Raw genomic sequence first — 25,432 nt, forward strand, 5'->3', positions numbered from 1 at the left:
CTGAATACTGTGACCAATTTGGCATGGCTAATTCATCTAACCTCCACATCTTTGGTCTGTGGGAGGAAACTGGAGCACCCAGAGGAAACCCACGCAGACAAGGGGAGAATGTACAAACTCCACACAGATAGTTGCCTGAGGCTGGAATCAAACCCGGGTCCCTGGAGATGTGAGACAGCAGTGCTAACCACTGAGCCACCGTGCCATGGATCTTCGGCTTCCTGACCCATACACCGCTATCAGTGAAGAAAGACAACTGCACCTCCTCCATGAAAACACTCAATACTGGAGCCTCCCCAAGGATGAATTCTCAGCCCCCTAGTGCACTCATGACTGCATAGCCAAACTTCACATGAATGCCATCTCTCAATGTCAGCAAAACAAAAGAACTGATCATTGACTTCAGGAAGAAAGGAGGGGAACACATTCCAATCTACATCCATGGAGCTGAGTTGGAGAGGGATGAGAGCGACACGTTTCTCGGAATAAGGATAATCAACAATCCGTTCTGGACTTCCCACGTAGATGCAACAGTGAAGAAGGCAAAACAATGCCTTATTTTTCTTGGGCAGGTTAGGATATTCAGCATGTCCATGAGGACCCTCACCAATTTTTACGGACGCACCATTGAAAACATTCTATTCAGGTGCCAGGACTGTAAGAAACAACAGAAAGGTGTGTGTACAGACCAGACCATCATGGAAGCCAACCTCCCATCCTTGGACTCCATCTACATTTCTTGTTGCTGCAGAAAGGCTTCCAGCATCAATAAAGATCCCTCCCATCCCAGTAATGCTCTCCTACAATCTCTTCCATCAGGCAGAAGGTACAGAAGCTTGAGCACACACACCACGAGGTGCAAGAACAGCTTCTCCCTTGCCATTATTAGACTGCTGAACAGAGCTCTCTCACTTCACATAATGTCGCTCTTGTTTCATGCACCTTCCTGTGCAGGGTAATCTTGTATGCTTCACTCTGTCTCAGCACCCTGTGATCTGTTTGTCCTTGCTTGCTATGATCTGCCTGTACTGCTTGCTATGATCTGCCTGTACTGCTTGCTATGATCTGCCTGTACTGCTTGCTATGATCTGCCTGTACTGCTTGCAAAACAAAGCTTTGCTCTGCACATGATTACAATAAATCAAATCAAATTAAATGTGAAGCTGAGTAGGAGCCTTCACAGACCTAGGTATCTGGGTCTTAAGGGCATGGGGCTAAAACAAGAACAAGTGGTGTTGATTTCAAAGTTTCTGGGCTGGGTTACAGAGGATAATAGAGGCCATTCAGACTCAGAGTGAACTCCTATCATGGAATACGCTATTTGATGCTATCAATGTTCAATGTGATCAATTCCTTACACACAGCTGAATGAGGAAGAAGATCAGCAGTCACGGGGAATGCAGGATAGACCTTCCCATGCTGAGCTGGCTGTAAGACTGCCTTTCACTTTAGATCGGTGCAACTTGCTAAGAGCTGATTAGGTTGACTTCGGCGAGTTCATAAAAAAGAAACTAAAGATCTCTTTCCAGTTATTTGTTGTAACAGTTCAGCATTCAATCAAAGTGATTTGATTAGCTTTGCTCCAATAACCTGCTCCTCAATTTTGGGGCCAGAGTATCAGTATGGAAGATATATAAGGGCTTGCATATATTCCTCAAATATCATAAGCAATAGGTCTATTGGAGTAGACGAATGGAGAGGACCTATACAACACCTATGGGATGCCTATCCAAACCCATATCTCTAGCTGAGGGGCATCCCTCCCTGAGGTTATGCTCCTCCCAGTGACCTGGTGCCTAGAGAGTTCTATCCTTCTAGTGCTTTCCTTATAGGTGCCTTGACCTTATTGAGATGATCAAGTCCCTGTCAGGAAGATGAAGCAAGACATGCTGGAATTCCCCAAGGTGCTGCCTGGGTGTTCCTCCTCCCTGGGTATTGTGCAGCAGCATCTCCTTCACCCCATGAAGGCACAGGGTACTTGGAGGGAGGTCAAGGTGCCTCATTCTCCCCTTGTTTGTCCAGTTCATGAATGCTTTCATGGCTCAAGAGACAGAGTGGTGTCTCTGTGCATATTCAGCAGATGCCAATTGATTCTAATTGTGATGAGAGAGACGAGATCAATATGCCTTGGACAGCATCACCGAAGCATTGAACCACTGCTGGTCTGGTGTCAAACATCAATGGGGTTGGCTTGCAGAGAGTGAAATGCTGTCCAGTTGCCTTTTAAACATGGCTCCTGGGAATAGGAGCTCAGGATGGCGGCCCTAAGAACATCCTGCCCACCTTCAATGGTTCTACTCACATTTGCACATGCAATGAGTTGAGAAGAATGTAATTGTTCATGTTGAACATACAAGCATGCCAATAGACATGTGAAATCAGAGCAGCAGCAGGTCATTCAGCCCCTTGTCCCTGCTCGGCCACTTGATAAAATCATGGCTGACCTGATTATAACCTTCACCTCCACATACCCGTCTGATCCCTGATAACCTTTCACCCCCTTGCTTTCAAGAATCAATCAATCTCTGCTTTAAAAATGGTCAAGGACTCTTCTTCCTTGCAAAACAAAAGATGTTGTGAAACTTGAAAGGGTTCAGAAAAGACTTGCAAGGATGTTGCCAAGGTTGGAGGTTTTGAGCTACAGGGAGAGGCTGAACAGGCTGGGGGCTGTTTCTCCTGGAGTGTCAGAGTGACCTTATAGAGGCTTATAAAATCATGAGGGGCACAGATAAGGTGAATAGCCAAGGTCTTTTTATCCCAAGGTAGGGGAGTCCAAAATTAAAGGCCATAGATTTAAGGTGTTGGGGAAAGATTTTGTGTGTGTGTGGAATGAACTGCCAGAGGAAGTGGTGAAGTCTGGTACAATTACAGCACTTAAAAAGACATCTGGATAGGTATACGAATAGGAAGGATTTAGAGGGATATGGGCCAAACAGGACTAGATTTATTGAGAATAGAAGTTGGACTGAAGAGTCTGTTTCCATGCTTTACATTTCTATGACTCTGTGAGTGTATTCCAAAGGCTCATACTTCTTTGGGAGAAAAGACATTCTCGTATTTCTGTCTGAAATGGTTGACCCCTTGTTTTTAAACATTCACCTCTCATTCTAAATTCTCCCAGAGTGCAATGGTTTCTGTGGATCTCCCACACCATTGACTGGATGTGGCTATTGCTGACGAGGCAGTTTACTGGCCACCCTTGTGCTGTGCTCAAGAAGGTGATGATGGGCTGTACTTTTGAACATTTATAGTAGTCCATGTGATGAAAACACTCGCACAATTTTGTGCAGAAAATACCTTAATGGCTGTAAAAAGAATTAGGCTGTGAAACAATGAAAAATTATTACTGTGCATGCAGATTGTATGCCCCTTTCTAAAATACAAGGAAAACATTTGGACATAGCTGGGCACCTTACTGTCAATGTGGAAATGTTGGTAAGAAATTTCAGGAACTAGCTAAGCTTGCTTAATGCCTGAATTTTTTTTTCTTTGCATCTGATGTTTGTTCAAGCACTTGAACATAACCTGAAAGTGGCCAATTATCAAACAGAGCCTTGTGGAAGTGATTGAGTGAAGCTGTAACACAGTTCACCAAATGTCATGCATAATGGAACAAAAGTTAGTGGCAGCATTGCTGACTGAGTCAAGGTGTTAACTTGTTGATGCCATCCCATAATGCAATGCAAATTTTGATTTACTCTGATTCCTTCTCCTGAGTTGCTGCTGTTAGTGACGGCATGAATATTATGTAGGACAAATCATGCAAGGGACTTAGCAAACAAATACTTTTCAGTTTATCTTCATGATAGTGGCCGCTGTTTTTAATTTAAATCTATGAAGGACTTGGTGGAATCCTGGAGTTGTGAAAATATATATACTGTGGCCTTCTTTTGTAATTCATTTGTTTGGTTCTGTTATCAGCCTTTGATAACATGTTACCATAGAAGATGTGAACAGTCTAATTTCATTTTTCATGGCTTTAATACAGACTTGTGTTCCAGACACTGGATGCAGGATTAGACATTACCGAAACACACCTCATTTGAAGAATTATTCTATCCAAAACCTCCATCTAATTCCTCCTTTTTTATGCATGTGGGAGAAACAATAAAGGCTGAAACTGTGGAAGATCAATGCAAACAATTACTTTTAGCAGGAGATCCAAAGTAAGTCACAGGGAGAAAATTGCAGTGCCTTTACAGCAGAAATCAGTTGCTATGGCTTTGATTCACTTCCACGTTTTTATATTGCTAAGGAACCAAATAGAATATATTGCTTAAATTTATATTTAATTGAACACTTGCATGTACCCTGCTGAAACAGTTTAGAATGCTACATTTTCCCCCCCAAAAAATTTTCATTTCATGGACATTTCATTATAATGAAGAAAAGCAATATTAAGAGAGGGTATATTACTTACTGCAGAACTGTTGAATGCTGTTATATTCTAAGGATGAAAACAATTTGCATTTAACATCAATGTACGCTAAAAATCAATCAATGCTTCGAATATTTAAATTTTAATTGCTTACCAACTGTCTTTTACAAACAAAGTACACGGCAGGGCCAATATCCCACTGAGTTGGGGCTTCAGTTCCCATGATCAGGACCATCGATAATACAGTTTCCATGGTAAAATGGATGGGATACAACTTGAAAAGCAATGGCAGATTGCCTGAAAATTCTGTCATAAGTGTAATAAAATTGGAATTTTAATTATTCAGTCGCCATAAACCTGTAGACGTTTATTTAGAAGAATGAAATCTGAGATGGCAGCCTCCAAACCAGCAGTAAATATCCCGGAGTCCCAACTAATAAAAACAGCAATTGTCTAATTCAGTCGTTGTAAAGTTTCTCTTTATTTATCAGGTCAGCATAACTCGGGCACAACATAATGGAAAATTTCTTTTGCAGAAGTTATAGTCCTTTTATTTCCGGTGGATTAAAATCCATCTGAATCAGGAGTGGGCACAGTGAGATCTGGATACTGATGGTCATTCAGTTTCGGACTATTTATCCACCCCCGGAGTGTTCTCTATTAACCTCAGTACTCCCCCTCCCAACCCGTGACATACCAAAACCTGTAACTGCAACATTCGACACCGTCACAAGTTGGAAAAAAAGTGCATGGCAACCTATTTTTACCTTACCTAACCTGGTGAGGAAACATAATTTTTCGTGCTTTTAAAAAGCCACGTGAGAGTGGCTGGAGGTGACCCAGATATTCAACTGATACTCGCTCTATCTGTTGGACATGGGCCACTGGGAATTTCTTTCCACGCAAATGAGGCTATCAGTTTAGTCTACAGTTCCTGAACGTGGTGCAGCCGGTGGGTGATATCCAGAGTTCCTGAAATTGGTGCAGCTGGTGGATGATATTCCGAGTTCCAGAACTTGGCGCAGTTGCTGGATGATCTCAAGAGTTCCTGAACTTGGTGCAGCTGTTTGATGATATTCCAAGTTCCATAAGTTGGAACAACTTGTGAATGACACTTGAGAGGTCAAGATATTAATGCAGCTGGTGGATGATGTTCTGAGTTCATGACCTTGGTGTAGCTGTTGGATGATATCCAGAGCTCCTGAACTTTGTGCAGCAGGTGGATGATATTGAGAATTCCTGAACTTGGTACCGCTGGTGGTTGATATTCCGTGTTCTGGAACCTGGTACAGCTGGTGAAAGACATACAGAGTTGCTGAACTTGGTACAGCTGCTGGATGATACTCTGCATTCCTGAACTTGGTGTGGCTGTTGGGTGATACCCAGAGTTCCTGAACTTGGTGCAGCTGGTGGATGATATTCCGAGTTCATGAACTTGGTGCAGCTGGTGGATGATATCCAGAGTTCCTGAACTTTGTGCAGCAGGTGGATGATATTCCGTTTTCCTGAACGTGGTGCAGCTGGTGGATGATATTGAGAGTTCCTGAACCTGTTACAGCTGGAGGATGGCATTCCGAGATCCTGTACTTGGTGCAGCTGTTTGATGATATTCCGAGTTCCATAAGTTGGAACAGCTTATGGAGAGATTGTGATATCGATGTAGCTGCTGGATGATATCCAGAGCTCCTGAACTTGGTGCAGCTGGTGGATGATATTGAGAATTTCTGAACTTGGTACAGCTGGTGTTTGATATTCCGTGCTGCAGATCTTGCTACAGCTGGTGGAAGATATCCAGAGTTCCTGAACTAGGTTCAGCTGGTGGATGATATTCTGAGTTCTTGAACCACTTGCAGCTGTTGGATGATATTCTGAGTTACTGAAAGTCGTGCAGCTGGAGGATGATGTTCCAAGTTCATGAACCTGGTGCAGCTGGTGGATGATATTGAGAGTTCCTGAAACTGGTGCAGCCGTTTGATGATATTCTGAGTTCCTGAACTTGGCGCAGCTGGAGGATGATATCCAGAGTTCATGTGCTTGTTGCAGCTGAAGGATGACACTCCGAGTTCCTGTACTTGGTGCAGCTGGTGCATGATATGCAGCGTTCCTGAACCTGGTGCAGCTGGTGGATGATATTGAGAGTTCCTGAACTTGGTGCAGCTGTTTGATGATATTCCGAGGTCCATAAGTTGGAACAGCTTGTGGATGATACTTGAGAGATCGTGATTACGATGTAGCTGCTGGATGATATCCAGAGCTCCTGAACTTGGTGCAGCTTGTGGATGATATTGAGAATTCCTGAACTTGGAGCAGGTGATGGTTGATATTCCGTGTTCTGGAACCTGGTACAGCTGGTGGAAGATATACAGAGTTCCTGAACTTGGTACAGCTGCTGGATGATGTTCTAAGTTCCTGAACATGGTGCAGCTGGTGGGATGATACTCTGCATTCCTGAACTTGGTGCGGCTGTTGGGTGATAACCAGAGTTCCTGAACTTGGTGCAGCTGGTGGATGGTATTCCGAGTTCATGAACTTGGTGCAGCAGGTGGATGATATCCAGAGTTCCTGAACGTGGTGCAGCTGGTGGATGATATTCCGAGTTCCTGAACTTGGTGCAGCAGGTGGATGATATTCCGTTTTCCTGAATTTGGTGCAGCTGGTGGATGATATTCTGAGTTCCTGAACTTGGTGCAGCTGGTGGATGATATTCCGAGTTCCTGAACCTGGTGCAGCTGATGGATGATATTCAGAATTCCGGGATCTGGTTCTGCTAGAGGATGACCTTCCGAGTTCCTGTTCTTGGTTCAGCTGGTGGATGATATCCAGCGTTCCTGAACGTGGTGCAGCTGGTGGATGATATTGAGAGTTCCTGAACCTGTTACGGCTGGAGGATGGCATTCCGAGATCCTGTACTTGGTGCAGCTGTTTGATGATATTCCGAGTTCCATAAGTTGGAACAGCTTATGGAGAGATTGTGAGATTGATGTAGCTGCTGCATGATATCCAGAGCTCCTGAACTTGGTGCAGCTGGTGGATGATATTGAGAATTTCTGAACTTGGTACAGCTGGTGTTTGATATTCCGTGCTGCAGATCTTGCTACAGCTGGTGGAAGATATCCAGAGTTCCTGAACTAGGTTCGGCTGGTGGATGATATTCTGAGTTCCTGAACTTGGTGCAGCTGGTGGATGATATTCCGCGTTCCTGAACTTGGTGCAGCTGTTGCGTGATATCCAGAGTTCCTGAACTTGGTGCAGCTGGTGGATGATGTTTCGAGCTCCTGAAACTCGTGCAGCTGGTGGATGATATTCCGAGTTACTGACGTTGTTGCAGCTGGTGGTTGATATTCCTAGTTCCTAAACTAGGTGCAGCTGGTGGTTGATCTTTCGAGTTCCTGAATTTGGTACAGCTGGTGGATGATATCTAGCGTTCCTGAACGTGGTGCAGCTGGCGGATGATATTGAGAGTTCTTGAAGTTGGTGCAGCTGTTTAATGATATTCTGTGTTCCATAAGTTGGAACAGCTTGTGGATGATACTTGAGAGGTCATGATATTAATGCAGCTGATGGATGATATCCAGAGCTCCTGAGCTTGGTGTAGCTGGTGGATGATATTGAGAATTCCTGAACTTAGTACAGCTTGTGGTGATATTCCGTGTTCCGGAACTTGGTACAGCTGGTGGAAGATATCCAGAGCTCCTGAACTTGGTACAGCTGGTGGTTGATATTCCGAGTTCCTGAACTTCGTGCAGCTGGTGGATGATATTCCGAGTTCCTGAACTTGGTGAAGCTGATGGATGATATTAAGAATTCCTGAACTTGGTATAGCTGGTGGTTGATATTCTGTGTGCCGGAACTTGGTACAACTGGTGGAAGATATCCAGAGCTCCAGAACTTGGTACAGCTGGTGGTTGATATTCTGTGTTCCAGAACTTGGTACAGCTGGTGGAAGATATCCAGAGTTCCAGAACTTGGTGAAGCTGGTGGATGATATTGAGAATTCCTGAACTTGGTACAGCTGGTGGTTGATATTCCGTGCTGCGGAACTTGGTACAGTTGGTGGATGATATTCCGAGTTCCTGAACTTGGTGCAGCTGGTGGATGATATTCCAAGTTCCTGGACTTGGTGCAGCTGGTGGAAGATATTCAGAGTTCCTGAACCTGGTGCAGCTGTTGGATGATATTCGGAATTCCTGAACTTGGTATAGCTGGTGGATGATATTGAGAGTTCCTGAACCTGGTGCAGCTGGTGGATGATATTCTGAGTTCCTAAAGTTGGTGCAGCTGGTGGATGATATTGAGAATTCCTGAACTTGGTGGAGCTGTTGGGTGATATCCAGAGTTCCTGAACCGGGTGCAGCTGGTGGATGATATTGAGAGTTCCTGAACCTGGTGCAGCTGGTGGATGATATTCCGAGTTCCAGAACTTGGCGCAGTTGCTGGATGATCTCGAGAGTTCCTGAACTTGGTGCAGCTGTTTGATGATATTCCGAGTTCCATAAGTTGGAACAACTTGTGAATGACACTTGAGAGGTCATGATATTAATGCAGCTGGTGGATGATGTTCTGAGTTCATGACCTTGGTGTAGCTGTTGGATGATATCCAGAGCTCCTGAACTTTGTGCAGCAGGTGGATGATATTGAGAATTCCTGAACTTGGTACCGCTGGTGGTTGATATTCCGTGTTCTGGAACCTGGTACAGCTGGTGGAAGACATACAGAGTTGCTGAACTTGGTACAGCTGCTGGATGATGTTCTAAGTTCTTGAACATGGTGCAGCTGGTGGATGATACTCTGCATTCCTGAACTTGGTGCGGCTGTTGGGTGATACCCAGAGTTCCTGAACTTGGTGCAGCTGGTGGATGATATTCCGAGTTCATGAACCAGGTGCAGCTGGTGGATGGTATTCCGTGTTCCTGAACTTGGTGCAGCAGGTGGATGATATTCCGTTTTCCTGAATTTGGTGCAGCTGGTGGATGATATTGAGAATTCCTGAACTTGGTGGAGCTGTTGGGTGATATCCAGAGTTCCTGAACCGGGTGCAGCTGGTGGATGATATTGAGAGTTCCTGAACCTGGTGCAGCTGGTGGATGATATTCCGAGTTCCAGAACTTGGCGCAGTTGCTGGATGATCTCGAGAGTTCCTGAACTTGGTGCAGCTGTTTGATGATATTCCAAGTTCCATAAGTTGGAACAACTTGTGAATGACACTTGAGAGGTCATGATATTAATGCAGCTGGTGGATGATGTTCTGAGTTCATGACCTTGGTGTAGCTGTTGGATGATATCCAGAGCTCCTGAACTTTGTGCAGCAGGTGGATGATATTGAGAATTCCTGAACTTGGTACCGCTGGTCGTTGATATTCCGTGTTCTGGAACCTGGTACAGCTGGTGGAGGACATACAGAGTTGCTGAACTTGGTACAACTGCTGGATGATGTTCTAAGTTCTTGAACATGGTGCAGCTGGTGGATGATACTCTGCATTCCTGAACTTGGTGCGGCTGTTGGGTGATACCCAGAGTTCCTGAGCTTGGTGCAGCTGGTGGATGATATTCCGAGTTCATGAACCAGGTGCAGCTGGTGGATGGTATTCCGAGTTCATGAACTTGGTGCAGCAGGTGGATGATATCCAGAGTTCCTGAACTTGGTGCAGCTGGTGGATGATATTCCGAGTTCCTGAACTTGGTGCAGCAGGTGGATGATATTCCGTTTTCCTGAATTTGGTGCAGCTGGTGGATGATATTCTGAGTTCCTGAACTTGGTGCAGCTGGTGGATGATATTCCGAGTTCCTGAACCTGATGCAGCTGGTGGATGATATTCAGAATTCCGGGATCTGGTTCTGCTAGAGGATGACATTCCGAGTTCCTGTTCTTGGTGCAGCTGGTGGATGATATCCAGCGTTCCTGAACGTGGTGCAGCTGGTGGATGATATTGAGAGTTCCTGGACCTGTTACGACTGGAGGATGGCATTCCGAGATCCTGTACTTGGTGCAGCTGTTTGATGATATTCCGAGTTCCATAAGTTGGAACAGCTTATGGAGAGATTGTGATATCGATGTAGCTGCTGGATGATATCCAGAGCTCCTGAACTTGGTGCAGCTGGTGGATGATATTGAGAATTTCTGAACTTGGTACAGCTGGTGTTTGATATTCCCTGCTGCAGATCTTGCTACAGCTGGTGGAAGATATCCAGTGTTCCTGAACTAGGTTCAGCTGGTGGATGATATTCTGAGTTCCTGAACTTGGTACATCTGGTGGATGATGTTTCGAGTTCCTGAGCTTGGTACAGCTGGTGGATGATATTTCGAGCTCCTGAAACTCGTGCAGCTGGTGGATGATATTCCGAGTTACTGACGTCGTTGCAGCTGGTGGTTGATATTCCTAGTTCCTAAACTAGGTGAAGCTGGTGGTTGATCTTTCGAGTTCCTGAATTTGGTACAGCTGGTGGATGATATCTAGCGTTCCTGAACGTGGTGCAGCTGGCGGATGATATTGAGAGTTCTTGAAGTTGGTGCAGCTGTTTAATGATATTCCGAGTTCCATAAGTTGGAACAGCTTGTGGATGATACTTGAGAGGTCATGATATTAATGCAGCTGATGGATGATATCCAGAGCTCCTGAGCTTGGTGTAGCTGGTGGATGATATTGAGAATTCCTGAACTTAGTACAGCTTGTGGTGATATTCCGTGTTCCGGAACTTGGTACAGCTGGTGGAAGATATCCAGAGCTCCAGAACTTGGTACAGCTGGTGGTTGATATTCCGAGTTCCTGAACTTGGTGCAGCTGGTGGATGATATTCCAAGTTCCTGAACATGGTGCAGCTGGTGGTTGATGTTTCGAGTTCCTAAACTTGGTGCAGCTGGTGGGTGATATCCAAAGTTCCTGAACTTCGTGCAGCTGGTGGATGATATTCCGAGTTCCTGAACTTGGTGAAGCTGATGGATGATATTAAGAATTCCTGAACTTGGTATAGCTGGTGGTTGATATTCTGTGTGCCGGAACTTGGTACAACTGGTGGAAGATATCCAGAGCTCCAGAACTTGGTACAGCTGGTGGTTGATATTCTGTGTTCCGGAACTTGGTACAGCTGGTGGAAGATATCCAGAGTTCCAGAACTTGGTGAAGCTGGTGGATGATATTGAGAATTCCTGAACTTGGTACAGCTGGTGGTTGATATTCCGTGCTGCGGAACTTGGTACAGTTGGTGGATGATATTCTGAGTTCCTGAACTTGGTGCAGCTGGTGGATGATATTCCAAGTTCCTGGACTTGGTGCAGCTGGTGGAAGATATTCAGAGTTCCTGAACCTGGTGCAGCTGTTGGATGATATTCAGAATTCCTGAACTTGGTATAGCTGGTGGATGATATTGAGAGTTCCTGAACCTGGTGCAGCTGGTGGATGATATTCCGAGTTCCTGAAGTTGGTGCAGCTGGTGGATGATATTGAGAATTCCTGAACTTGGTGGAGCTGTTGGGTGATGTCCAGAGTTCCTGAACATGGTGCAGCTGGTGGATGACATTGAGAGTTCCATAAGTTGGAACAGCTTGTGGATGATACTTGAGAGGTCGTGATATCGATGTAGCTGCTGGATGATATCCAGAGCTCCTGAACTTGTTGCAGCTGGTGGATGATATTGAGAATTCCTGATCTTGGTACAGCTGGTGTTTGATATTCCGTGCTGTAGGTCTTGCTACAGCTGGTGGAAGATATCCAGAGTTCCTGAACTAGGTTCAGCTGGTGGATGATATTCTGAGTTCCTGAACCACTTGCAGCTGTTGGATCATATTCTGAGTTCCTGAAAGTCGTGCAGCTGGTGGTTGATATTCCAAGTTCCTGAACCTGATGCAGCTGGTGGATGATATTGAGAGTTCCTGAAACTGGTGCAGCTGGTGGATGATATTCTGAGTTCCTGAACTTGGTGCAGCTGGTGGATGATATCCAGCGTTCCTGAATGTGGTGCAGCTGGTGGATGATATTGAGAGTTCCTGAACTTGGTGCTGCTGTTGGGTGATATCCAGAGTTCCTGGACTTGGTGCAGCTGGTAGATGATATCCAGAGTTCCTGGACTTGGTACAGCTGGTGGATGAGATTCTGAGTTCCTGGACTTGGTGCAGCTGGTGGATGATATTCCGAGTTCATGAACTTGGTGCAGCTGTTGGGTGATATCAAGAGTTCCTGGACTTGGTTCGGCTGGTGGATGATATTCTGAGTTCCTGAACTTGGTGCAGCTGGTGGATGATATTCCGAGTTCATGAACTTGGTTCAGCTGTTGGATGATATTCTGAGTTCCTGAACTTGGTGCAGCTGGTGGATGATATTCCGAGTTCCTGTACTTGTTGCAGCTGAAGGGTGACACTCCGAGTTCCTGTACTTGGTGCAGCTGGTGGATGATATCCAGGGTTCCTGAACCTGGTGCAACTGTTTGATGATATTCCGAGTTCCATAAGTTGGAACAGCTTTTGGATACTTGAGAGATCGTGATTACGATGTAGCTGCTGGATGATATCCAGAGCTCCTGAACTTGGTGCAGCTTGTGGATGATATTGAGAATTCCTGAACTTGGAACAGGTGATGGTTGATATTCCATGCTGCGGATCCTGGTACAGCTGGTGGAAGATATCCAGAGTTCCTCAACTTTTTTCAGCTGGGGGATGATATTCTGAGTTCCTGAACCACTTGCAGCTGGTGGATGATATTCCGAATTCCTGAACTTGGTGCAGCTGTTGGGTGATATCCAGAGTTCCTGAACTTGGTGCAGCTGGTGGATGATATTCCGAGTTCCTGAAGTTGGTGCAGCTGGTGCATTATATTCCAAATTCCAGAAATTGGTGCAGCTGGTGGATGATATCCAGAGTCACTGAAGTTGTTGCAGCTGGTGGTTGATATTCCTAGTTCCTAAACATGGTGCAGCTGGTGGTTGATGTTTCGAGTTCCTGAACATGGTGCAGCTGATGGGTGATATTGAGAGTTCCTGAAGCTGGTGCAGCAGTTTGATGATATTCCGAGTTCCTGAACATGGTGCAGCTGGTGGATGATATCCAGCGTTCCTGAACTTGGTGCAGCTGGAGGATGACATTCCGAGTTCCTGTACTTGGTGCAGCTGGTGGATGATATCCAGCGTTCCTGAACGTGGTGCAGCTGGTGGATGATATTGAGAGTTCCTGGACCTGTTACGACTGGAGGATGGCATTCCGAGATCCTGTACTTGGTGCAGCTGTTTGATGATATTCCGAGTTCCATAAGTTGGAACAGCTTATGGAGAGATTGTGATATCGATGTAGCTGCTGGATGATATCCAGAGCTCCTGAACTTGGTGCAGCTGGTGGATGATATTGAGAATTTCTGAACTTGGTACAGCTGGTGTTTGATATTCCCTGCTGCAGATCTTGCTACAGCTGGTGGAAGATATCCAGTGTTCCTGAACTAGGTTCAGCTGGTGGATGATATTCTGAGTTCCTGAACTTGGTACATCTGGTGGATGATGTTTCGAGTTCCTGAGCTTGGTACAGCTGGTGGATGATATTTCGAGCTCCTGAAACTCGTGCAGCTGGTGGATGATATTCCGAGTTACTGACGTCGTTGCAGCTGGTGGTTGATATTCCTAGTTCCTAAACTAGGTGAAGCTGGTGGTTGATCTTTCGAGTTCCTGAATTTGGTACAGCTGGTGGATGATATCTAGCGTTCCTGAACGTGGTGCAGCTGGTGGATGATATTGAGAGTTCTTGAAGTTGGTGCAGCTGTTTAATGATATTCCGAGTTCCATAAGTTGGAACAACTTGTGGATGATACTTGAGAGGTCATGATATTAATGCAGCTGATGGATGATATCCAGAGCTCCTGAGCTTGGTGTAGCTGGTGGATGATATTGAGAATTCCTGAACTTAGTACAGCTTGTGGTGATATTCCGTGTTCCGGAACTTGGTACAGCTGGTGGAAGATATCCAGAGCTCCAGAACTTGGTACAGCTGGTGGTTGATATTCCGAGTTCCTGAACTTGGTGCAGCTGGTGGATGATATGCAGCGTTCCTGAACCTGGTGCAGCTGGTGGATGATATTGAGAGTTCCTGAACTTGGTGCAGCTATTTGATGATATTCCGAGTTCCATAAGTTGGAACAGCGTGTGGATGATACTTGAGAGATCGTGATTACGATGTAGCTGCTGGATGATATCCAGAGCTCCTGAACTTGGTGCAGCTTGTGGATGATATTGAGAATTCCTGAACTTGGAGCAGGTGATGGTTGATATTCCGTGTTCTGGAACCTGGTACAGCTGGTGGAAGATATACAGAGTTCCTGAACTTGGTACAGCTGCTGGATGATGTTCCGAGTTCCTGAACTTGGTGCAGCAGGTGGATGATATTCCGTTTTCCTGAATTTGGTGCAGCTGGTGGATGATATTGTGAGTTCCTGAACTTGGTGCAGCTGGTGGATGATATTCCGAGTTCCTGAACCTGGTGCAGCTGGTGGATGATATTCAGAATTCCGGGATCTGGTTCTGCTAGAGGATGACCTTCCGAGTTCCTGTTCTTGGTGCAGCTGCTGGATGATATCCAGCGTTCCTGAACGTGGTGCAGCTGGTGGATGATATTGAGAGTTCCTAAACCTGTTACGGCTGGAGGATGGCATTCCGAGATCCTGTACTTGGTGCAGCTGTTTGATGATATTCCGAGTTCCATAAGTTGGAGCAGCTTATGGAGAGATTGTGATATCGATGTAGCTGCTGCATGATATCCAGAGCTCCTGAACTTGGTGCAGCTGGTGGATGATATTGAGAATTTCTGAACTTGGTACAGCTGGTGTTTGATATTCCGTGCTGCAGATCTTGCTACAGCTGGTGGAAGATATCCAGAGTTCCTGAACTAGGCTCAGCTGGTGGATGATATTCTGAGTTCCTGAACTTGGTGCAGCTGGTGGATGATATTCCGCGTTCCTGAACTTGGTGCAGCTGTTGCGAGATATCCAGAGTTCCTGAACTTGGTGCAGCTGGTGGATGATGTTTCGAGTTCCTGAACTTGGTACAGCTGGTGGATGATATTTCGAGCTCCTGAAACTCGTGCAGCTGGTGGATGATATTCCGAGTTACTGACGTCGTTGCAGCTGGTGGTTGATATTCCTAGTTCCTAAACTAGGTGCAGCTGGTGGATGATATTTCGAGTTCCTGAACTTGGTACAGCTGGTGGATGATATTTCGAGCTCCTGAAACTCGTGCAGCTGGTGGATGATATTCCGAGTTACTGACGTCGTTGCAGCTGGTGGTTGATATTCCTAGTTCCTAAACTAGGTGCAGCTGGTGGATGATATTTCGAGTTCCTGAATTTGGTACAGCTGGTGGATGATATCTAGCGTTCCTGAACGTGGTGCAGCTGGCGGATGATATTGAGAGTTCTTGAAGTTGGTGCAGCTGTTTAATGATATTCTGTGTTCCATAAGTTGGAACAGCTTGTGGATGATACTTGAGAGGTCATGATATTAATGCAGCTGATGGATGATATCCAGAGCTCCTGAGCTTGGTGTAGCTGGTGGATGATATTGAGAATTCCTGAACTTAGTACAGCTTGTGGTGATATTCCGTGTTCCGGAACTTGGTGCAGCTGGTGGATGATATTCCGAGTTCCTGAACTTGGTGCAGCTGGTGGATGATATTCCAAGTTCCTGAACATGGTGCAGCTGGTGGTTGATGTTTCGAGTTCCTAAACTTGGTGCAGCTGGTGGGTGATATCCAAAGTTCCTGAACTTCGTGCAGCTGGTGGATGATATTCCGAGTTCCTGAACTTGGTGAAGCTGATGGATGATATTAAGAATTCCTGAACTTGGTATAGCTGGTGGTTGATATTCTGTGTGCCGGAACGTGGTACAACTGGTGGAAGATATCCAGAGCTCCAGAACTTGGTACAGCTGGTGGTTGATATTCTGTGTTCCGGAACTTGGTACAGCTGGTGGAAGATATCCAGAGTTCCAGAACTTGGTGAAGCTGGTGGATGATATTGAGAATTCCTGAACTTGGTACAGCTGGTGGTTGATATTCCGTGCTGCGGAACTTGGTACAGTTGGTGGATGATATTCTGAGTTCCTGAACTTGGTGCAGCTGGTGGATGATATTCCAAGTTCCTGGACTTGGTGCAGCTGGTGGAAGATATTCAGAGTTCCTGAACCTGGTGCAGCTGTTGGATGATATTCAGAATTCCTGAACTTGGTATAGCTGGTGGATGATATTGAGAGTTCCTGAACCTGGTGCAGCTGGTGGATGATATTCCGAGTTCCTGAAGTTGGTGCAGCTGGTGGATGATATTGAGAATTCCTGAACTTGGTGGAGCTGTTGGGTGATGTCCAGAGTTCCTGAACATGGTGCAGCTGGTGGATGACATTGAGAGTTCCATAAGTTGGAACAGCTTGTGGATGATACTTGAGAGGTCGTGATATCGATGTAGCTGCTGGATGATATCCAGAGCTCCTGAACTTGTTGCAGCTGGTGGATGATATTGAGAATTCCTGATCTTGGTACAGCTGGTGTTTGATATTCCGTGCTGTAGGTCTTGCTACAGCTGGTGGAAGATATCCAGAGTTCCTGAACTAGGTTCAGCTGGTGGATGATATTCTGAGTTCCTGAACCACTTGCAGCTGTTGGATCATATTCTGAGTTCCTGAAAGTCGTGCAGCTGGTGGTTGATATTCCAAGTTCCTGAACCTGATGCAGCTGGTGGATGATATTGAGAGTTCCTGAAACTGGTGCAGCTGGTGGATGATATTCTGAGTTCCTGAACTTGGTGCAGCTGGTGGATGATATCCAGCGTTCCTGAATGTGGTGCAGCTGGTGGATGATATTGAGAGTTCCTGAACTTGGTGCTGCTGTTGGGTGATATCCAGAGTTCCTGGACTTGGTGCAGCTGGTAGATGATATCCAGAGTTCCTGGACTTGGTACAGCTGGTGGATGAGATTCTGAGTTCCTGGACTTGGTGCAGCTGGTGGATGATATTCCGAGTTCATGAACTTGGTGCAGCTGTTGGGTGATATCAAGAGTTCCTGGACTTGGTTCGGCTGGTGGATGATATTCTGAGTTCCTGAACTTGGTGCAGCTGGTGGATGATATTCCGAGTTCATGAACTTGGTTCAGCTGTTGGATGATATTCTGAGTTCCTGAACTTGGTGCAGCTGGTGGATGATATTCCGAGTTCCTGTACTTGTTGCAGCTGAAGGGTGACACTCCGAGTTCCTGTACTTGGTGCAGCTGGTGGATGATATCCAGGGTTCCTGAACCTGGTGCAACTGTTTGATGATATTCCGAGTTCCATAAGTTGGAACAGCTTTTGGATACTTGAGAGATCGTGATTACGATGTAGCTGCTGGATGATATCCAGAGCTCCTGAACTTGGTGCAGCTTGTGGATGATATTGAGAATTCCTGAACTTGGAACAGGTGATGGTTGATATTCCATGCTGCGGATCCTGGTACAGCTGGTGGAAGATATCCAGAGTTCCTCAACTTTTTTCAGCTGGGGGATGATATTCTGAGTTCCTGAACCACTTGCAGCTGGTGGATGATATTCCGAATTCCTGAACTTGGTGCAGCTGTTGGGTGATATCCAGAGTTCCTGAACTTGGTGCAGCTGGTGGATGATATTCCGAGTTCCTGAAGTTGGTGCAGCTGGTGCATTATATTCCAAATTCCAGAAATTGGTGCAGCTGGTGGATGATATCCAGAGTCACTGAAGTTGTTGCAGCTGGTGGTTGATATTCCTAGTTCCTAAACATGGTGCAGCTGGTGGTTGATGTTTCGAGTTCCTGAACATGGTGCAGCTGATGGGTGATATTGAGAGTTCCTGAAGCTGGTGCAGCAGTTTGATGATATTCCGAGTTCCTGAACATGGTGCAGCTGGTGGATGATATCCAGCGTTCCTGAACTTGGTGCAGCTGGAGGATGACATTCCGAGTTCCTGTACTTGGTGCAGCTGGTGGATGATATCCAGCGTTCCTGAACGTGGTGCAGCTGGTGGATGATATTGAGAGTTCCTGGACCTGTTACGACTGGAGGATGGCATTCCGAGATCCTGTACTTGGTGCAGCTGTTTGATGATATTCCGAGTTCCATAAGTTGGAACAGCTTATGGAGAGATTGTGATATCGATGTAGCTGCTGGATGATATCCAGAGCTCCTGAACTTGGTGCAGCTGGTGGATGATATTGAGAATTTCTGAACTTGGTACAGCTGGTGTTTGATATTCCCTGCTGCAGATCTTGCTACAGCTGGTGGAAGATATCCAGTGTTCCTGAACTAGGTTCAGCTGGTGGATGATATTCTGAGTTCCTGAACTTGGTACATCTGGTGGATGATGTTTCGAGTTCCTGAGCTTGGTACAGCTGGTGGATGATATTTCGAGCTCCTGAAACTCGTGCAGCTGGTGGATGATATTCCGAGTTACTGACGTCGTTGCAGCTGGTGGTTGATATTCCTAGTTCCTAAACTAGGTGAAGCTGGTGGTTGATCTTTCGAGTTCCTGAATTTGGTACAGCTGGTGGATGATATCTAGCGTTCCTGAACGTGGTGCAGCTGGCGGATGATATTGAGAGTTCTTGAAGTTGGTGCAGCTGTTTAATGATATTCCGAGTTCCATAAGTTGGAACAGCTTGTGGATGATACTTGAGAGGTCATGATATTAATGCAGCTGATGGATGATATCCAGAGCTCCTGAGCTTGGTGTAGCTGGTGGATGATATTGAGAATTCCTGAACTTAGTACAGCTTGTGGTGATATTCCGTGTTCCGGAACTTGGTACAGCTGGTGGAAGATATCCAGAGCTCCAGAACTTGGTACAGCTGGTGGTTGATATTCCGAGTTCCTGAACTTCGTGCAGCTGGTGGATGATATGCAGCGTTCCTGAACCTGGTGCAGCTGGTGGATGATATTGAGAGTTCCTGAACTTGGTGCAGCTATTTGATGATATTCAGAGTTCCATAAGTTGGAACAGCTTGTGGATGATACTTGAGAGATCGTGATTACGATGTAGCTGCTGGATGATATCCAGAGCTCCTGAACTTGGTGCAGCTTGTGGATGATATTGAGAATTCCTGAACTTGGAGCAGGTGATGGTTGATATTCCGTGTTCTGGAACCTGGTACAGCTGGTGGAAGATATACAGAGTTCCTGAACTTGGTACAGCTGCTGGATGATGTTCCGAGTTCCTGAACTTGGTGCAGCAGGTGGATGATATTCCGTTTTCCTGAATTTGGTGCAGCTGGTGGATGATATTGTGAGTTCCTGAACTTGGTGCAGCTGGTGGATGATATTCCGAGTTCCTGAACCTGGTGCAGCTGGTGGATGATATTCAGAATTCCGGGATCTGGTTCTGCTAGAGGATGACCTTCCGAGTTCCTGTTCTTGGTGCAGCTGCTGGATGATATCCAGCGTTCCTGAACGTGGTGCAGCTGGTGGATGATATTGAGAGTTCCTGAACCTGTTACGGCTGGAGGATGGCATTCCGAGATCCTGTACTTGGTGCAGCTGTTTGATGATATTCCGAGTTCCATAAGTTGGAGCAGCTTATGGAGAGATTGTGATATCGATGTAGCTGCTGCATGATATCCAGAGCTCCTGAACTTGGTGCAGCTGGTGGATGATATTGAGAATTTCTGAACTTGGTACAGCTGGTGTTTGATATTCCGTGCTGCAGATCTTGCTACAGCTGGTGGAAGATATCCAGAGTTCCTGAACTAGGCTCAGCTGGTGGATGATATTCTGAGTTCCTGAACTTGGTGCAGCTGGTGGATGATATTCCGCGTTCCTGAACTTGGTGCAGCTGTTGCGTGATATCCAGAGTTCCTGAACTTGGTGCAGCTGGTGGATGATGTTTCGAGTTCCTGAACTTGGTACAGCTGGTGGATGATATTTCGAGCTCCTGAAACTCGTGCAGCTGGTGGATGATATTCCGAGTTACTGACGTCGTTGCAGCTGGTGGTTGATATTCCTAGTTCCTAAACTAGGTGCAGCTGGTGGATGATATTTCGAGTTCCTGAATTTGGTACAGCTGGTGGATGATATCCAGCGTTCCTGAACGTGGTGCAGCTGGCGGATGATATTGAGAGTTCTTGAAGTTGGTGCAGCTGTTTAATGATATTCTGTGTTCCATAAGTTGGAACAGCTTGTGGATGATACTTGAGAGGTCATGATATTAATGCAGCTGATGGATGATATCCAGAGCTCCTGAGCTTGGTGTAGCTGGTGGATGATATTGAGAATTCCTGAACTTAGTACAGCTTGTGGTGATATTCCGTGTTCCGGAACTTGGTACAGCTGGTGGAAGATATCCAGAGCTCCAGAACTTGGTACAGCTGGTGGTTGATATTCCGAGTTCCTGAACTTGGTGCAGCTGGTGGATGATATTCCAAGTTCCTGAACATGGTGCAGCTGGTGGTTGATGTTTCGAGTTCCTAAACTTGGTGCAGCTGGTGGGTGATATCCAAAGTTCCTGAACTTCGTGCAGCTGGTGGATGATATTCCGAGTTCCTGAACTTGGTGAAGCTGATGGATGATATTAAGAATTCCTGAACTTGGTATAGCTGGTGGTTGATATTCTGTGTGCCGGAACTTGGTACAACTGGTGGAAGATATCCAGAGCTCCAGAACTTGGTACAGCTGGTGGTTGATATTCTGTGTTCCGGAACTTGGTACAGCTGGTGGAAGATATCCAGAGTTCCAGAACTTGGTGAAGCTGGTGGATGATATTGAGAATTCCTGAACTTGGTACAGCTGGTGGTTGATATTCCGTGCTGCGGAACTTGGTACAGTTGGTGGATGATATTCTGAGTTCCTGAACTTGGTGCAGCTGGTGGATGATATTCCAAGTTCCTGGACTTGGTGCAGCTGGTGGAAGATATTCAGAGTTCCTGAACCTGGTGCAGCTGTTGGATGATATTCAGAATTCCTGAACTTGGTATAGCTGGTGGATGATATTGAGAGTTCCTGAACCTGGTGCAGCTGGTGGATGATATTCCGAGTTCCTGAAGTTGGTGCAGCTGGTGGATGATATTGAGAATTCCTGAACTTGGTGGAGCTGTTGGGTGATGTCCAGAGTTCCTGAACATGGTGCAGCTGGTGGATGACATTGAGAGTTCCATAAGTTGGAACAGCTTGTGGATGATACTTGAGAGGTCGTGATATCGATGTAGCTGCTGGATGATATCCAGAGCTCCTGAACTTGTTGCAGCTGGTGGATGATATTGAGAATTCCTGATCTTGGTACAGCTGGTGTTTGATATTCCGTGCTGTAGGTCTTGCTACAGCTGGTGGAAGATATCCAGAGTTCCTGAACTAGGTTCAGCTGGTGGATGATATTCTGAGTTCCTGAACCACTTGCAGCTGTTGGATCATATTCTGAGTTCCTGAAAGTCGTGCAGCTGGTGGTTGATATTCCAAGTTCCTGAACCTGATGCAGCTGGTGGATGATATTGAGAGTTCCTGAAACTGGTGCAGCTGGTGGATGATATTCTGAGTTCCTGAACTTGGTGCAGCTGGTGGATGATATCCAGCGTTCCTGAATGTGGTGCAGCTGGTGGATGATATTGAGAGTTCCTGAACTTGGTGCTGCTGTTGGGTGATATCCAGAGTTCCTGGACTTGGTGCAGCTGGTAGATGATATCCAGAGTTCCTGGACTTGGTACAGCTGGTGGATGAGATTCTGAGTTCCTGGACTTGGTGCAGCTGGTGGATGATATTCCGAGTTCATGAACTTGGTGCAGCTGTTGGGTGATATCAAGAGTTCCTGGACTTGGTTCGGCTGGTGGATGATATTCTGAGTTCCTGAACTTGGTGCAGCTGGTGGATGATATTCCGAGTTCATGAACTTGGTTCAGCTGTTGGATGATATTCTGAGTTCCTGAACTTGGTGCAGCTGGTGGATGATATTCCGAGTTCCTGTACTTGTTGCAGCTGAAGGGTGACACTCCGAGTTCCTGTACTTGGTGCAGCTGGTGGATGATATCCAGGGTTCCTGAACCTGGTGCAACTGTTTGATGATATTCCGAGTTCCATAAGTTGGAACAGCTTTTGGATACTTGAGAGATCGTGATTACGATGTAGCTGCTGGATGATATCCAGAGCTCCTGAACTTGGTGCAGCTTGTGGATGATATTGAGAATTCCTGAACTTGGAACAGGTGATGGTTGATATTCCATGCTGCGGATCCTGGTACAGCTGGTGGAAGATATCCAGAGTTCCTCAACTTTTTTCAGCTGGGGGATGATATTCTGAGTTCCTGAACCACTTGCAGCTGGTGGATGATATTCCGAATTCCTGAACTTGGTGCAGCTGTTGGGTGATATCCAGAGTTCCTGAACTTGGTGCAGCTGGTGGATGATATTCCGAGTTCCTGAAGTTGGTGCAGCTGGTGCATTATATTCCAAATTCCAGAAATTGGTGCAGCTGGTGGATGATATCCAGAGTCACTGAAGTTGTTGCAGCTGGTGGTTGATATTCCTAGTTCCTAAACATGGTGCAGCTGGTGGTTGATGTTTCGAGTTCCTGAACATGGTGCAGCTGATGGGTGATATTGAGAGTTCCTGAAGCTGGTGCAGCAGTTTGATGATATTCCGAGTTCCTGAACATGGTGCAGCTGGTGGATGATATCCAGCGTTCCTGAACTTGGTGCAGCTGGAGGATGATATTCCGAGTTCCTGTACTTGGTGCAGCTGAAGGATGACATTCCGAGTTCCTGAATGTGGTGCAGCTGGTGGATGATATCCAGAGTTCCTGAACTTGGTGCAGCTGGTGGATGATATCCAGAGTTCCTGAACTTGGTGCAGCTGGTGGATGATATTCCGAGTTCCTGAATGTGGTGCAGCTGGTGGATGATATTGAGAGTCCCTGAACATGTTACAGCTGATGGATGATATCCCGAGTTCCTGAACTTGGTGCTGCTGTTGGGTGATATCCAGAGTTCCTGAACTTGGTGCAGCTGGTGGATGATATTCAGAATTCCTGGACCTGGTTCTGCTAGAGGATGACCTTCCGAGTTCCTGTTCTTGGTGCAGCTGCTGGATGATATCCAGCGTTCCTGAACGTGGTGCAGCTGGTGGATGATATTGACAATTCCTGAACCTGGTGTGGCTGGAGGATAGCATTCCAAGTTGCTGTGCTTGGTGCAGCTGTTTTATGATATTTCGAGTTCCATAAGTTGGAACAGCTTGTGGATGATACTTGAGAGATCGTGATATCGATGTAGCTGCTGGATGATATCCAGATCTCCTGAACTTGGTGCAGCTGGTGGATGATATTGAGAATTCCTGAACTTGGCACAGCTGGTGTTTGATATTCCGTGCTGCAGATCTTGCTAATATTCTGAGTTCCTGGACTTGGTGCAGCTGGTGGATGATATCCAGAGTTCCTGCACTTGGTTCAGCTGGTGGATAATATTCCGAGTTCCTGAACATGGTGCAGCTGATGGATGATATCCAGAGTTCCTGAGCTTGGTGCAGCTGGAGGATGATATTCCAAGTTCCTGTACTTGGTGCAGCTGGAGGATGATATTCCAAGTTCCTGTACTTGGTGCAGCTGAAGGATGACATTCCGAGTTCCTGAATGTGGTGCAGCTGGTGGATGATATCCAGAGTTCCTGAACTTGGTGCAGCTGGAGGATGATATTCCGAGTTCCTGAATGTGGTGCAGCTGGTGGATGATATTGAGAGTCCCTGAACATGTTACAGCTGATGGATGATATCCCGAGTTCCTGAACTTGGTGCTGCTGTTGGGTGATATCCAGAGTTCCTGAACTTGGTGCAGCTGGTGGATGATATTCAGAATTCCTGGACCTGGTTCTGCTAGAGGATGACCTTCCGAGTTCCTGTTCTTGGTGCAGCTGCTGGATGATATCCAGCGTTCCTGAACGTGGTGCAGCTGGTGGATGATATTGACAATTCCTGAACCTGGTGCGGCTGGAGGATAGCATTCCAAGTTGCTGTGCTTGGTGCAGCTGTTTTATGATATTTCGAGTTCCATAAGTTGGAACAGCTTGTGGATGATACTTGAGAGATCGTGATATCGATGTAGCTGCTGGATGATATCCAGATCTCCTGAACTTGGTGCAGCTGGTGGATGATATTGAGAATTCCTGAACTTGGCACAGCTGGTGTTTGATATTCCGTGCTGCAGATCTTGCTAATATTCTGAGTTCCTGGACTTGGTGCAGCTGGTGGATGATATCCAGAGTTCCTGCACTTGGTTCAGCTGGTGGATAATATTCCGAGTTCCTGAACATGGTGCAGCTGATGGATGATATCCAGAGTTCCTGAGCTTGGTGCAGCTGGAGGATGATATTCCAAGTTCCTGTACTTGGTGCAGCTGGTGGATGATATTCCAAGTTCCTGTACTTGGTGCAGCTGAAGGATGACATTCCGAGTTCCTGAATGTGGTGCAGCTGGTGGATGATATTGAGAATTCCTGAACTTGGAGCAGGTGATGGTTGATATTCCGTGTTCTGGAACCTGGTACAGCTGGTGGAAGATATACAGAGTTCCTGAACTTGGTACAGCTGCTGGATGATGTTCCGAGTTCCTGAACTTGGTGCAGCAGGTGGATGATATTCCGTTTTCCTGAATTTGGTGCAGCTGGTGGATGATATTGTGAGTTCCTGAACTTGGTGCAGCTGGTGGATGATATTCCGAGTTCCTGAACCTGGTGCAGCTGGTGGATGATATTCAGAATTCCGGGATCTGGTTCTGCTAGAGGATGACCTTCCGAGTTCCTGTTCTTGGTGCAGCTGCTGGATGATATCCAGCGTTCCTGAACGTGGTGCAGCTGGTGGATGATATTGAGAGTTCCTGAACCTGTTACGGCTGGAGGATGGCATTCCGAGATCCTGTACTTGGTGCAGCTGTTTGATGATATTCCGAGTTCCATAAGTTGGAGCAGCTTATGGAGAGATTGTGATATCGATGTAGCTGCTGCATGATATCCAGAGCTCCTGAACTTGGTGCAGCTGGTGGATGATATTGAGAATTTCTGAACTTGGTACAGCTGGTGTTTGATATTCCGTGCTGCAGATCTTGCTACAGCTGGTGGAAGATATCCAGA

The sequence above is a fragment of the Hemiscyllium ocellatum genome, chromosome 3 (genome assembly GCF_020745735.1).
Source record: "Hemiscyllium ocellatum isolate sHemOce1 chromosome 3, sHemOce1.pat.X.cur, whole genome shotgun sequence".
NCBI lineage: Eukaryota > Metazoa > Chordata > Chondrichthyes > Orectolobiformes > Hemiscylliidae > Hemiscyllium > Hemiscyllium ocellatum.